Raw genomic sequence first — 15,059 nt, forward strand, 5'->3', positions numbered from 1 at the left:
CAAAGATCTCATATGTAGTTTAAAAAACTGCTTTTTGTTGTTCACATTTTAAGTTGAAAAGTCAAAACAGTCAGAATTTGAGCCAAAAGGCAAAAATCTCATCTGTAGTTCAAAAAAGAGCAGTTTTTTGGTCACATTTCAAGTTCAAAAGTCAAAACAGTCAGAATTTGGGCCAGAATGCTTTTTTCACACTTTTAGTGCTTTTGAGTAACAAAATGATTTTTGAAACCAAAACGCACTCAAAATGCAAAGATCTCATATGTAGTTTAAAAAACTGCTGTTTTTTGGTCACATTTCAAGTTGAAGTGTCAAAACAGTCAGAATTTGAGCCAAAATGCTTTTTGACACTTTTAGTACTTTTGAGTGACAAAATGATTTTTGAAACCAAAACACACTAAAAAAGCAAAGATCTCACCTAAAGTTCAAAAAAGAGCTGTTGTTTTTGGTCACATTTCAAGTTCAAAAGTCAAAACAGTCAGAATTTGAGCCAAAATGCTTTTTTGGACACTTTTAGTGCTTTTGAGTAACAAATTGATTTTTGAATCCAAAACGCACTCAAAATGCAAAGATCTCATATGTAGTTTAAAAAACTGCTGTTTTTTGGTCACATTTCAAGTTGACAGTCAAAACTGTTCAAATTTTAGCCAAAAGGCAAAAATCTCATCTGTAGTTCGAAAAAGAGCAATCTTTTGATCACATTTCGAGTTCAAAAGTCAAAACAGTCAGAATTTGAGCCAAAATACTTTTTTGACACTTTTAGTGCTTTTGAGTAACAAAATGATTTTTGAAACCAAAACGCACTCAAAATGCAAAGATCTCATATGTAGTTTAAAAAACTGCTGTTTTTTGGTCACATTTCAAGTTGAAGTGTCAAAACAGTCAGAATTTGAGCCAAAATGCTTTTTTGACACTTTTAGTACTTTTGAGTAACAAAATGATTTTTGAAACCAAAACGCACTCAAAATGCAAAGATCTCATATGTAGTTTAAAAAACTGCTGTTTTTTGGTCACATTTCAAGTTGAAGTGTCAAAACAGTCAGAATTTGAGCCAAAATGCTTTTTTGACACTTTTAGTACTTTTGAGTGACAAAATGATTTTTGAAACCAAAACACACTAAAAAAGCAAAGATCTCACCTAAAGTTCAAAAAAGAGCTGTTGTTTTTGGTCACATTTCAAGTTCAAAAGTCAAAACAGTCAGAATTTGAGCCAAAATGCTCTTTTGACACTTTTAGTGCTTTTGAGTAACAAAATGATTTTTGAAACCAAAACGCACTCAAAATGCAAAGATCTCATATGTAGTTTAAAAAACTGCTTTTTGTTGTTCACATTTTAAGTTGAAAAGTCAAAACAGTCAGAATTTGAGCCAAAAGGCAAAAATCTCATCTGTAGTTCAAAAAAGAGCAGTTTTTTGGTCACATTTCAAGTTCAAAAGTCAAAACAGTCAGAATTTGAGCCAAAATGCTTTTTTGACACTTTTAGTGCTTTTGAGTGACAAAATGATTTTTGAAACCAAAACGCATTCAAAAAGCAAAGATCTCATATGTAGTTTAAAAAACTGCTGTTTTTTGGTCACATTTCAAGTTGAAGTGTCAAAACAGTCAGAATTTGAGCCAAAATGCTTTTTTGACACTTTTAGTGCTTTTGAGTGACAAAATGATTTTTGAAACCAAAACGCATTCAAAAAGCAAAGATCTCATATGTAGTTTAAAAAACAGCTGTTTTTTGGTCACATTTCAAGTTGACAGTCAAAACTGTTCAAATTTTAGCCAAAAGGCAAAAATCTCATCTGTAGTTCAAAAAAGAGCTGTTTTTTGGTCACATTTCAAGTTGAAGTGTCAAAACAGTCAGAATTTGAGCCAAAATGCTTTTTTGACAGTTTTAGTGCTTTTGAGTGACAAAATGATTTTTGAAACCAAAACGCACTCAAAAAGCAAAGATCTCACCTAAAGTTCAAAAAAGAGCTGTTGTTTTTGGTCACATTTCAAGTTCAAAAGTCAAAACAGTCAGAATTTGAGCAAAAATGCTTTTTTGGACACTTTTAGTGCTTTTGAGTAACAAATTGTTTTTTGAATCCAAAACGCACTCAAAATGCAAAGATCTCATATGTAGTTTAAAAAACTGCTTTTTGTTGTTCACATTTTAAGTTGAAAAGTCAAAACAGTCAGAATTTGAGCCAAAAGGCAAAAATCTCATCTGTAGTTCAAAAAAGAGCAGTTTTTTGGTCACATTTCAAGTTCAAAAGTCAAAACAGTCAGAATTTGGGCCAGAATGCTTTTTTCACACTTTTAGTGCTTTTGAGTAACAAAATGATTTTTGAAACCAAAACGCACTCAAAATGCAAAGATCTCATATGTAGTTTAAAAAACTGCTGTTTTTTGGTCACATTTCAAGTTGAAGTGTCAAAACAGTCAGAATTTGAGCGAAAAAGCTTTTTTGACAGTTTTAGTGCTTTTGAGTGACAAAATGATTTTTGAAACCAAAACGCACTCAAAAAGCAAAGATCTCACCTAAAGTTCAAAAAAGAGCTGTTGTTTTTGGTCACATTTCAAGTTCAAAAGTCAAAACAGTCAGAATTTGAGCCAAAATGCTTTTTTGACACTTTTAGTACTTTTGAGTAACAAAATGATTTTTGAAACCAAAACGAGCTTAAAATGCAAAGATCTCATATGTAGTTTAAAAAACTGCTGTTTTTTGGTCACATTTCAAGTTGACAGTCAAAACTGTTCAAATTTTAGCCAAAAGGCAAAAATCTCATCTGTAGTTCAAAAAAGAGCTGTTTTTTGGTCACATTTCAAGTTGAAGTGTCAAAACAGTCAGAATTTGAGCCAAAATGCTTTTTTGACAGTTTTAGTACTTTTGAGTGACAAAATGATTTTTGAAACCAAAACACACTAAAAAAGCAAAGATCTCACCTAAAGTTCAAAAAAGAGCTGTTGTTTTTGGTCACATTTCAAGTTCAAAAGTCAAAACAGTCAGAATTTGAGCCAAAATGCTTTTTTGGACACTTTTAGTGCTTTTGAGTAACAAATTGATTTTTGAATCCAAAACGCACTCAAAATGCAAAGATCTCATATGTAGTTTAAAAAACTGCTGTTTTTTGGTCACATTTCAAGTTGAAGTGTCAAAACAGTCAGAATTTGAGCCAAAATGCTTTTTTGACACTTTTAGTACTTTTGAGTAACAAAATGATTTTTGAAACCAAAACGCACTCAAAATGCAAAGATCTCATATGTAGTTTAAAAAACTGCTGTTTTTTGGTCACATTTCAAGTTGAAGTGTCAAAACAGTCAGAATTTGAGCCAAAATGCTTTTTTGACACTTTTAGTACTTTTGAGTGACAAAATGATTTTTGAAACCAAAACACACTAAAAAAGCAAAGATCTCACCTAAAGTTCAAAAAAGAGCTGTTGTTTTTGGTCACATTTCAAGTTCAAAAGTCAAAACAGTCAGAATTTGAGCCAAAATGCTCTTTTGACACTTTTAGTGCTTTTGAGTAACAAAATGATTTTTGAAACCAAAACGCACTCAAAATGCAAAGATCTCATATGTAGTTTAAAAAACTGCTTTTTGTTGTTCACATTTTAAGTTGAAAAGTCAAAACAGTCAGAATTTGAGCCAAAAGGCAAAAATCTCATCTGTAGTTCAAAAAAGAGCAGTTTTTTGGTCACATTTCAAGTTCAAAAGTCAAAACAGTCAGAATTTGAGCCAAAATGCTTTTTTGACACTTTTAGTGCTTTTGAGTGACAAAATGATTTTTGAAACCAAAACGCATTCAAAAAGCAAAGATCTCATATGTAGTTTAAAAAACTGCTGTTTTTTGGTCACATTTCAAGTTGAAGTGTCAAAACAGTCAGAATTTGAGCCAAAATGCTTTTTTGACACTTTTAGTGCTTTTGAGTGACAAAATGATTTTTGAAACCAAAACGCATTCAAAAAGCAAAGATCTCATATGTAGTTTAAAAAACAGCTGTTTTTTGGTCACATTTCAAGTTGACAGTCAAAACTGTTCAAATTTTAGCCAAAAGGCAAAAATCTCATCTGTAGTTCAAAAAAGAGCTGTTTTTTGGTCACATTTCAAGTTCAAAAGTCAAAACAGTCAGAATTTGAGCCAAAATGCTTTTTTGACAGTTTTAGTGCTTTTGAGTGACAAAATGATTTTTGAAACCAAAACGCACTCAAAAAGCAAAGATCTCACCTAAAGTTCAAAAAAGAGCTGTTGTTTTTGGTCACATTTCAAGTTCAAAAGTCAAAACAGTCAGAATTTGAGCCAAAATGCTTTTTTGACACTTTTAGTACTTTTGAGTAACAAAATGATTTTTGAAACCAAAACGAGCTTAAAATGCAAAGATCTCATATGTAGTTTAAAAAACTGCTGTTTTTTGGTCACATTTCAAGTTGACAGTCAAAACTGTTCAAATTTTAGCCAAAAGGCAAAAATCTCATCTGTAGTTCAAAAAAGAGCTGTTTTTTGGTCACATTTCAAGTTGAAGTGTCAAAACAGTCAGAATTTGAGCCAAAATGCTTTTTTGACAGTTTTAGTGCTTTTGAGTGACAAAATGATTTTTGAAACCAAAACGCACTCAAAAAGCAAAGATCTCACCTAAAGTTCATAAAAGAGCTGTTGTTTTTGGTCACATTTCAAGTTCAAAAGTCAAAACAGTCAGAATTTGAGCAAAAATGCTTTTTTGGACACTTTTAGTGCTTTTGAGTAACAAATTGTTTTTTGAATCCAAAACGCACTCAAAATGCAAAGATCTCATATGTAGTTTAAAAAACTGCTTTTTGTTGTTCACATTTTAAGTTGAAAAGTCAAAACAGTCAGAATTTGAGCCAAAAGGCAAAAATCTCATCTGTAGTTCAAAAAAGAGCAGTTTTTTGGTCACATTTCAAGTTCAAAAGTCAAAACAGTCAGAATTTGGGCCAGAATGCTTTTTTCACACTTTTAGTGCTTTTGAGTAACAAAATGATTTTTGAAACCAAAACGCACTCAAAATGCAAAGATCTCATATGTAGTTTAAAAAACTGCTGTTTTTTGGTCACATTTCAAGTTGAAGTGTCAAAACAGTCAGAATTTGAGCCAAAATGCTTTTTGACACTTTTAGTACTTTTGAGTGACAAAATGATTTTTGAAACCAAAACACACTAAAAAAGCAAAGATCTCACCTAAAGTTCAAAAAAGAGCTGTTGTTTTTGGTCACATTTCAAGTTCAAAAGTCAAAACAGTCAGAATTTGAGCCAAAATGCTTTTTTGGACACTTTTAGTGCTTTTGAGTAACAAATTGATTTTTGAATCCAAAACGCACTCAAAATGCAAAGATCTCATATGTAGTTTAAAAAACTGATGTTTTTTGGTCACATTTCAAGTTGACAGTCAAAACTGTTCAAATTTTAGCCAAAAGGCAAAAATCTCATCTGTAGTTCGAAAAAGAGCAATCTTTTGATCACATTTCGAGTTCAAAAGTCAAAACAGTCAGAATTTGAGCCAAAATGCTTTTTTGACACTTTTAGTGCTTTTGAGTAACAAAATGATTTTTGAAACCAAAACGCACTCAAAATGCAAAGATCTCATATGTAGTTTAAAAAACTGCTGTTTTTTGGTCACATTTCAAGTTGAAGTGTCAAAACAGTCAGAATTTGAGCCAAAATGCTGTTTTGACACTTTTAGTACTTTTGGGTAACAAAATGATTTTTGAAACCAAAACGCACTCAAAATGCAAAGATCTCATATGTAGTTTAAAAAACTGCTGTTTTTTGGTCACATTTCAAGTTGAAGTGTCAAAACAGTCAGAATTTGAGCCAAAATGCTTTTTTGACACTTTTAGTACTTTTGAGTGACAAAATGATTTTTGAAACCAAAACACACTAAAAAAGCAAAGATCTCATATGTAGTTTAAAAAACTGCTTTTTTTTGTTCACATTTTAAGTTGAAAAGTCAAAACAGTCAGAATTTGAGCCAAAAGGCAAAAATCTCATCTGTAGTTCAAAAAAGAGCAGTTTTTTGGTCACATTTCAAGTTCAAAAGTCAAAACAGTCAGAATTTGGGCCAGAATGCTTTTTTCACACTTTTAGTGCTTTTGAGTAACAAAATGATTTTTGAAACCAAAACGCACTCAAAATGCAAAGATCTCATATGTAGTTTAAAAAACTGCTGTTTTTTGGTCATTTTCAAGTTGAAGTGTCAAAACAGTCAGAATTTGAGCGAAAAAGCTTTTTTGACAGTTTTAGTGCTTTTGAGTGACAAAATGATTTTTGAAACCAAAACGCACTCAAAAAGCAAAGATCTCACCTAAAGTTCAAAAAAGAGCTGTTGTTTTTGGTCACATTTCAAGTTCAAAAGTCAAAACAGTCAGAATTTGAGCAAAAATGCTTTTTTGGACACTTTTAGTGCTTTTGAGTAACAAATTGTTTTTTGAATCCAAAACGCACTCAAAATGCAAAGATCTCATATGTAGTTTAAAAAACTGCTTTTTGTTGTTCACATTTTAAGTTGAAAAGTCAAAACAGTCAGAATTTGAGCCAAAAGGCAAAAATCTCATCTGTAGTTCAAAAAAGAGCAGTTTTTTGGTCACATTTCAAGTTCAAAAGTCAAAACAGTCAGAATTTGGGCCAGAATGCTTTTTTCACACTTTTAGTGCTTTTGAGTAACAAAATGATTTTTGAAACCAAAACGCACTCAAAATGCAAAGATCTCATATGTAGTTTAAAAAACTGCTGTTTTTTGGTCACATTTCAAGTTGAAGTGTCAAAACAGTCAGAATTTGAGCCAAAATGCTTTTTGACACTTTTAGTACTTTTGAGTGACAAAATGATTTTTGAAACCAAAACACACTAAAAAAGCAAAGATCTCACCTAAAGTTCAAAAAAGAGCTGTTGTTTTTGGTCACATTTCAAGTTCAAAAGTCAAAACAGTCAGAATTTGAGCCAAAATGCTTTTTTGACACTTTTAGTGCTTTTGAGTGACAAAATGATTTTTGAAACCAAAACGCATTCAAAAAGGAAAGATCTCATATGTAGTTTAAAAAACTGCTGTTTTTTGGTCACATTTCAAGTTGACAGTCAAAACTGTTCAAATTTTAGCCAAAAGGCAAAAATCTCATCTGTAGTTCAAAAAAGAGCTGTTTTTTGGTCACATTTCAAGTTGAAGTGTCAAAACAGTCAGAATTTGAGCCAAAATGCTTTTTTGACAGTTTTAGTGCTTTTGAGTGACAAAATGATTTTTGAAACCAAAACGCACTCAAAAAGCAAAGATCTCACCTAAAGTTCAAAAAAGAGCTGTTGTTTTTGGTCACATTTCAAGTTCAAAAGTCAAAACAGTCAGAATTTGAGCAAAAATGCTTTTTTGGACACTTTTAGTGCTTTTGAGTAACAAATTGTTTTTTGAATCCAAAACGCGCTCAAAATGCAAAGATCTCATATGTAGTTTAAAAAACTGCTGTTTTTTGGTCACATTTCAAGTTGAAGTGTCAAAACAGTCAGAATTTGAGCCAAAATGCTTTTTTGACACTTTTAGTACTTTTGAGTGACAAAATGATTTTTGAAACCAAAACACACTAAAAAAGCAAAGATCTCATATGTAGTTTAAAAAACTGCTGTTTTTTGGTCACATTTCAAGTTGACAGTCAAAACTGTTCAAATTTTAGCCAAAAGGCAAAAATCTCATCTGTAGTTCAAAAAAGAGCTGTTTTTTGGTCACATTTCAAGTTGAAGTGTCAAAACAGTCAGAATTTGAGCCAAAATGCTTTTTTGACAGTTTTAGTGCTTTTGAGTGACAAAATGATTTTTGAAACCAAAACGCACTCAAAAAGCAAAGATCTCACCTAAAGTTCAAAAAAGAGCTGTTGTTTTTGGTCACATTTCAAGTTCAAAAGTCAAAACAGTCAGAATTTGAGCAAAAATGCTTTTTTGGACACTTTTAGTGCTTTTGAGTAACAAATTGTTTTTTGAATCCAAAACGCACTCAAAATGCAAAGATCTCATATGTAGTTTAAAAAACTGCTTTTTGTTGTTCACATTTTAAGTTGAAAAGTCAAAACAGTCAGAATTTGAGCCAAAAGGCAAAAATCTCATCTGTAGTTCAAAAAAGAGCAGTTTTTTGGTCACATTTCAAGTTCAAAAGTCAAAACAGTCAGAATTTGGGCCAGAATGCTTTTTTCACACTTTTAGTGCTTTTGAGTAACAAAATGATTTTTGAAACCAAAACGCACTCAAAATGCAAAGATCTCATATGTAGTTTAAAAAACTGCTGTTTTTTGGTCACATTTCAAGTTGAAGTGTCAAAACAGTCAGAATTTGAGCCAAAATGCTTTTTGACACTTTTAGTACTTTTGAGTGACAAAATGATTTTTGAAACCAAAACACACTAAAAAAGCAAAGATCTCACCTAAAGTTCAAAAAAGAGCTGTTGTTTTTGGTCACATTTCAAGTTCAAAAGTCAAAACAGTCAGAATTTGAGCCAAAATGCTTTTTTGGACACTTTTAGTGCTTTTGAGTAACAAATTGATTTTTGAATCCAAAACGCACTCAAAATGCAAATATCTCATATGTAGTTTAAAAAACTGCTGTTTTTTGGTCACATTTCAAGTTGACAGTCAAAACTGTTCAAATTTTAGCCAAAAGGCAAAAATCTCATCTGTAGTTCGAAAAAGAGCAATCTTTTGATCACATTTCGAGTTCAAAAGTCAAAACAGTCAGAATTTGAGCCAAAATGCTTTTTTGACACTTTTAGTGCTTTTGAGTAACAAAATGATTTTTGAAACCAAAACGCACTCAAAATGCAAAGATCTCATATGTAGTTTAAAAAACTGCTGTTTTTTGGTCACATTTCAAGTTGAAGTGTCAAAACAGTCAGAATTTGAGCCAAAATGCTTTTTTGACACTTTTAGTACTTTTGGGTAACAAAATGATTTTTGAAACCAAAACGCACTCAAAATGCAAAGATCTCATATGTAGTTTAAAAAACTGCTGTTTTTTGGTCACATTTCAAGTTGAAGTGTCAAAACAGTCAGAATTTGAGCCAAAATGCTTTTTTGACACTTTTAGTACTTTTGAGTGACAAAATGATTTTTGAAACCAAAACACACTAAAAAAGCAAAGATCTCATATGTAGTTTAAAAAACTGCTTTTTTTTGTTCACATTTTAAGTTGAAAAGTCAAAACAGTCAGAATTTGAGCCAAAAGGCAAAAATCTCATCTGTAGTTCAAAAAAGAGCAGTTTTTTGGTCACATTTCAAGTTCAAAAGTCAAAACAGTCAGAATTTGGGCCAGAATGCTTTTTTCACACTTTTAGTGCTTTTGAGTAACAAAATGATTTTTGAAACCAAAACGCACTCAAAATGCAAAGATCTCATATGTAGTTTAAAAAACTGCTGTTTTTTGGTCACATTTCAATTTGAAGTGTCAAAACAGTCAGAATTTGAGCCAAAATGCTTTTTTGACACTTTTAGTGCTTTTGAGTGACAAAATGATTTTTGAAACCAAAACGCATTCAAAAAGCAAAGATCTCATATGTAGTTTAAAAAACTGCTGTTTTTTGGTCACATTTCAAGTTGACAGTCAAAACTGTTCAAATTTTAGCCAAAAGGCAAAAATCTCATCTGTAGTTCAAAAAAGAGCTGTTTTTTGGTCACATTTCAAGTTGAAGTGTCAAAACAGTCAGAATTTGAGCCAAAATGCTTTTTTGACAGTTTTAGTGCTTTTGAGTTACAAAATGATTTTTGAAACCAAAACGCACTCAAAAAGCAAAGATCTCACCTAAAGTTCAAAAAAGAGCTGTTGTTTTTGGTCACATTTCAAGTTCAAAAGTCAAAACAGTCAGAATTTGAGCAAAAATGCTTTTTTGGACACTTTTAGTGCTTTTGAGTAACAAATTGTTTTTTGAATCCAAAACGCACTCAAAATGCAAAGATCTCATATGTAGTTTAAAAAACTGCTGTTTTTTTGGTCACATTTTAAGTTGAAAAGTCAAAACAGTCAGAATTTGAGCCAAAAGGCAAAAATCTCATCTGTAGTTCAAAAAAGAGCAGTTTTTTGGTCACATTTCAAGTTCAAAAGTCAAAACAGTCAGAATTTGGGCCAGAATGCTTTTTTCACACTTTTAGTGCTTTTGAGTAACAAAATGATTTTTGAAACCAAAACGCACTCAAAATGCAAAGATCTCATATGTAGTTTAAAAAACTGCTGTTTTTTGGTCACATTTCAAGTTGAAGTGTCAAAACAGTCAGAATTTGAGCGAAAAAGCTTTTTTGACAGTTTTAGTGCTTTTGAGTGACAAAATGATTTTTGAAACCAAAACGCACTCAAAAAGCAAAGATCTCACCTAAAGTTCAAAAAAGAGCTGTTGTTTTTGGTCACATTTCAAGTTCAAAAGTCAAAACAGTCAGAATTTGAGCCAAAATGCTTTTTTGACACTTTTAGTACTTTTGAGTAACAAAATGATTTTTGAAACCAAAACGCACTCAAAATGCAAAGATCTCATATGTAGTTTAAAAAACTGCTGTTTTTTGGTCACATTTCAAGTTGACAGTCAAAACTGTTCAAATTTTAGCCAAAAGGCAAAAATCTCATCTGTAGTTCAAAAACGAGCTGTTTTTTGGTCACATTTCAAGTTGAAGTGTCAAAACAGTCAGAATTTGAGCCAAAATGCTTTTTTGACAGTTTTAGTGCTTTTGAGTGACAAAATGATTTTTGAAACCAAAACGCACTAAAAAAGCAAAGATCTCACCTAAAGTTCATAAAAGAGCTGTTGTTTTTGGTCACATTTCAAGTTCAAAAGTCAAAACAGTCAGAATTTGAGCAAAAATGCTTTTTTGGACACTTTTAGTGCTTTTGAGTAACAAATTGTTTTTTGAATCCAAAACGCACTCAAAATGCAAAGATCTCATATGTAGTTTAAAAAAATGCTTTTTGTTGTTCACATTTTAAGTTGAAAAGTCAAAACAGTCAGAATTTGAGCCAAAAGGCAAAAATCTCATCTGTAGTTCAAAAAAGAGCAGTTTTTTGGTCACATTTCAAGTTCAAAAGTCAAAACAGTCAGAATTTGGGCCAGAATGCTTTTTTCACACTTTTAGTGCTTTTGAGTAACAAAATGATTTTTGAAACCAAAACGCACTCAAAATGCAAAGATCTCATATGAAGTTTAAAAAACTGCTGTTTTTTGGTCACATTTCAAGTTCAAAAGTCAAAACAGTCAGAATTTGAGCCAAAATGCTTTTTTGACACTTTTAGTGCTTTTGAGTGACAAAATGATTTTTGAAACCAAAACGCATTCAAAAAGGAAAGATCTCATATGTAGTTTAAAAAACTGCTGTTTTTTGGTCACATTTCAAGTTGACAGTCAAAACTGTTCAAATTTTAGCCAAAAGGCAAAAATCTCATTTGTAGTTCAAAAAAGAGCTGTTTTTTGGTCACATTTCAAGTTGAAGTGTCAAAACAGTCAGAATTTGAGCCAAAATGCTTTTTTGACAGTTTTAGTGCTTTTGAGTGACAAAATGATTTTTGAAACCAAAACGCACTCAAAAAGCAAAGATCTCACCTAAAGTTCAAAAAAGAGCTGTTGTTTTTGGTCACATTTCAAGTTCAAAAGTCAAAACAGTCAGAATTTGAGCAAAAATGCTTTTTTGGACACTTTTAGTGCTTTTGAGTAACAAATTGTTTTTTGAATCCAAAACGCACTCAAAATGCAAAGATCTCATATGTAGTTTAAAAAACTGCTGTTTTTTGGTCACATTTCAAGTTGAAGTGTCAAAACAGTCAGAATTTGAGCGAAAAAGCTTTTTTGACAGTTTTAGTGCTTTTGAGTGACAAAATGATTTTTGAAACCAAAACGCACTCAAAAAGCAAAGATCTCACCTAAAGTTCAAAAAAGAGCTGTTGTTTTTGGTCACATTTCAAGTTCAAAAGTCAAAACAGTCAGAATTTGAGCCAAAATGCTTTTTTGACACTTTTAGTACTTTTGAGTAACAAAATGATTTTTGAAACCAAAACGCACTCAAAATGCAAAGATCTCATATGTAGTTTAAAAAACTGCTGTTTTTTGGTCACATTTCAAGTTGACAGTCAAAACTGTTCAAATTTTAGCCAAAAGGCAAAAATCTCATCTGTAGTTCAAAAAAGAGCTGTTTTTTGGTCACATTTCAAGTTGAAGTGTCAAAACAGTCAGAATTTGAGCCAAAATGCTTTTTTGACAGTTTTAGTGCTTTTGAGTGACAAAATGATTTTTGAAACCAAAACGCACTAAAAAAGCAAAGATCTCACCTAAAGTTCATAAAAGAGCTGTTGTTTTTGCTCACATTTCAAGTTCAAAAGTCAGAACAGTCAGAATTTGAGCAAAAATGCTTTTTTGGACACTTTTAGTGCTTTTGAGTAACAAATTGTTTTTTGAATCCAAAACGCACTCAAAATGCAAAGATCTCATATGTAGTTTAAAAAACTGCTGTTTTTTGGTCACATTTCAAGTTGACAGTCAAAACTGTTCAAATTTTAGCCAAAAGGCAAAAATCTCATCTGTAGTTCAAAAAAGAGCTGTTTTTTGGTCACATTTCAAGTTGAAGTGTCAAAACAGTCAGAATTTGAGCCAAAATGCTTTTTTGACAGTTTTAGTGCTTTTGAGTGACAAAATGATTTTTGAAACCAAAACGCACTAAAAAAGCAAAGATCTCACCTAAAGTTCATAAAAGAGCTGTTGTTTTTGGTCACATTTCAAGTTCAAAAGTCAAAACAGTCAGAATTTGAGCAAAAATGCTTTTTTGGACACTTTTAGTGCTTTTGAGTAACAAATTGTTTTTTGAATCCAAAACGCACTCAAAATGCAAAGATCTCATATGTAGTTTAAAAAACTGCTTTTTGTTGTTCACATTTTAAGTTGAAAAGTCAAAACAGTCAGAATTTGAGCCAAAAGGCAAAAATCTCATCTGTAGTTCAAAAAAGAGCAGTTTTTTGGTCACATTTCAAGTTCAAAAGTCAAAACAGTCAGAATCTGGGCCAGAATGCTTTTTTCACACTTTTAGTGCTTTTGAGTAACAAAATGATTTTTGAAACCAAAACGCACTCAAAATGCAAAGATCTCATATGTAGTTTAAAAAACTGCTGTTTTTTGGTCACATTTCAAGTTGAAGTGTCAAAACAGTCAGAATTTGAGCCAAAATGCTTTTTGACACTTTTAGTACTTTTGAGTGACAAAATGATTTTTGAAACCAAAACACACTAAAAAAGCAAAGATCTCACCTAAAGTTCAAAAAAGAGCTGTTGTTTTTGGTCACATTTCAAGTTCAAAAGTCAAAACAGTCAGAATTTGAGCCAAAATGCTTTTTTGACACTTTTAGTGCTTTTGAGTGACAAAATGATTTTTGAAACCAAAACGCATTCAAAAAGGAAAGATCTCATATGTAGTTTAAAAAACTGCTGTTTTTTGGTCACATTTCAAGTTGACAGTCAAAACTGTTCAAATTTTAGCCAAAAGGCAAAAATCTCATTTGTAGTTCAAAAAAGAGCTGTTTTTTGGTCACATTTCAAGTTGAAGTGTCAAAACAGTCAGAATTTGAGCCAAAATGCTTTTTTGACAGTTTTAGTGCTTTTGAGTGACAAAATGATTTTTGAAACCAAAACGCACTCAAAAAGCAAAGATCTCACCTAAAGTTCAAAAAAGAGCTGTTGTTTTTGGTCACATTTCAAGTTCAAAAGTCAAAACAGTCAGAATTTGAGCAAAAATGCTTTTTTGGACACTTTTAGTGCTTTTGAGTAACAAATTGTTTTTTGAATCCAAAACGCACTCAAAATGCAAAGATCTCATATGTAGTTTAAAAAACTGCTGTTTTTTGGTCACATTTCAAGTTGAAGTGTCAAAACAGTCAGAATTTGAGCGAAAAAGCTTTTTTGACAGTTTTAGTGCTTTTGAGTGACAAAATGATTTTTGAAACCAAAACGCACTCAAAAAGCAAAGATCTCACCTAAAGTTCAAAAAAGAGCTGTTGTTTTTGGTCACATTTCAAGTTCAAAAGTCAAAACAGTCAGAATTTGAGCCAAAATGCTTTTTTGACACTTTTAGTACTTTTGAGTAACAAAATGATTTTTGAAACCAAAACGCACTCAAAATGCAAAGATCTCATATGTAGTTTAAAAAACTGCTGTTTTTTGGTCACATTTCAAGTTGACAGTCAAAACTGTTCAAATTTTAGCCAAAAGGCAAAAATCTCATCTGTAGTTCAAAAAAGAGCTGTTTTTTGGTCACATTTCAAGTTGAAGTGTCAAAACAGTCAGAATTTGAGCCAAAATGCTTTTTTGACAGTTTTAGTGAGACAAAATGATTTTTGAAACCAAAACGCACTCAAAAAGCAAAGATCTCACCTAAAGTTCAAAAAAGAGCTGTTGTTTTTGGTCACATTTCAAGTTCAAAAGTCAAAACAGTCAGAATTTGAGCAAAAATGCTTTTTTGGACACTTTTAGTGCTTTTGAGTAACAAATTGTTTTTTGAATCCAAAACGCACTCAAAATGCAAAGATCTCATATGTAGTTTAAAAAACTGCTGTTTTTTGGTCACATTTCAAGTTGAAGTGTCAAAACAGTCAGAATTTGAGCCAAAATGCTTTTTTGACACTTTTAGTACTTTTGAGTGACAAAATGATTTTTGAAACCAAAACGCACTCAAAAAGCAAAGATCTCACCTAAAGTTCAAAAAAGAGCTGTTGTTTTTGGTCACATTTCAAGTTCAAAAGTCAAAACAGTCAGAATTTGAGCAAAAATGCTTTTTTGGACACTTTTAGTGCTTTTGAGTAACAAATTGTTTTTTGAATCCAAAACGCACTCAAAATGCAAAGATCTCATATGTAGTTTAAAAAACTGCTGTTTTTTTGTTCACATTTTAAGTTGAAAAGTCAAAACAGTCAGAATTTGAGCCAAAAGGCAAAAATCTCATCTGTAGTTCAAAAAAGAGCAGTTTTTTGGTCACATTTCAAGTTCAAAAGTCAAAACAGTCAGAATTTGGGCCAGAATGCTTTTTTCACACTTTTAGTGCTTTTGAGTAACAAAATGATTTTTGAAACCAAAACGCACTCAAAATGCAAAG

Source organism: Oryzias latipes, chromosome 12 (assembly GCF_053564925.1).
Source record: "Oryzias latipes strain Hd-rR chromosome 12, Olatipes_Hd-rR_3.1".
In the NCBI taxonomy this organism is placed as follows: Eukaryota; Metazoa; Chordata; class Actinopteri; order Beloniformes; family Adrianichthyidae; genus Oryzias; species Oryzias latipes.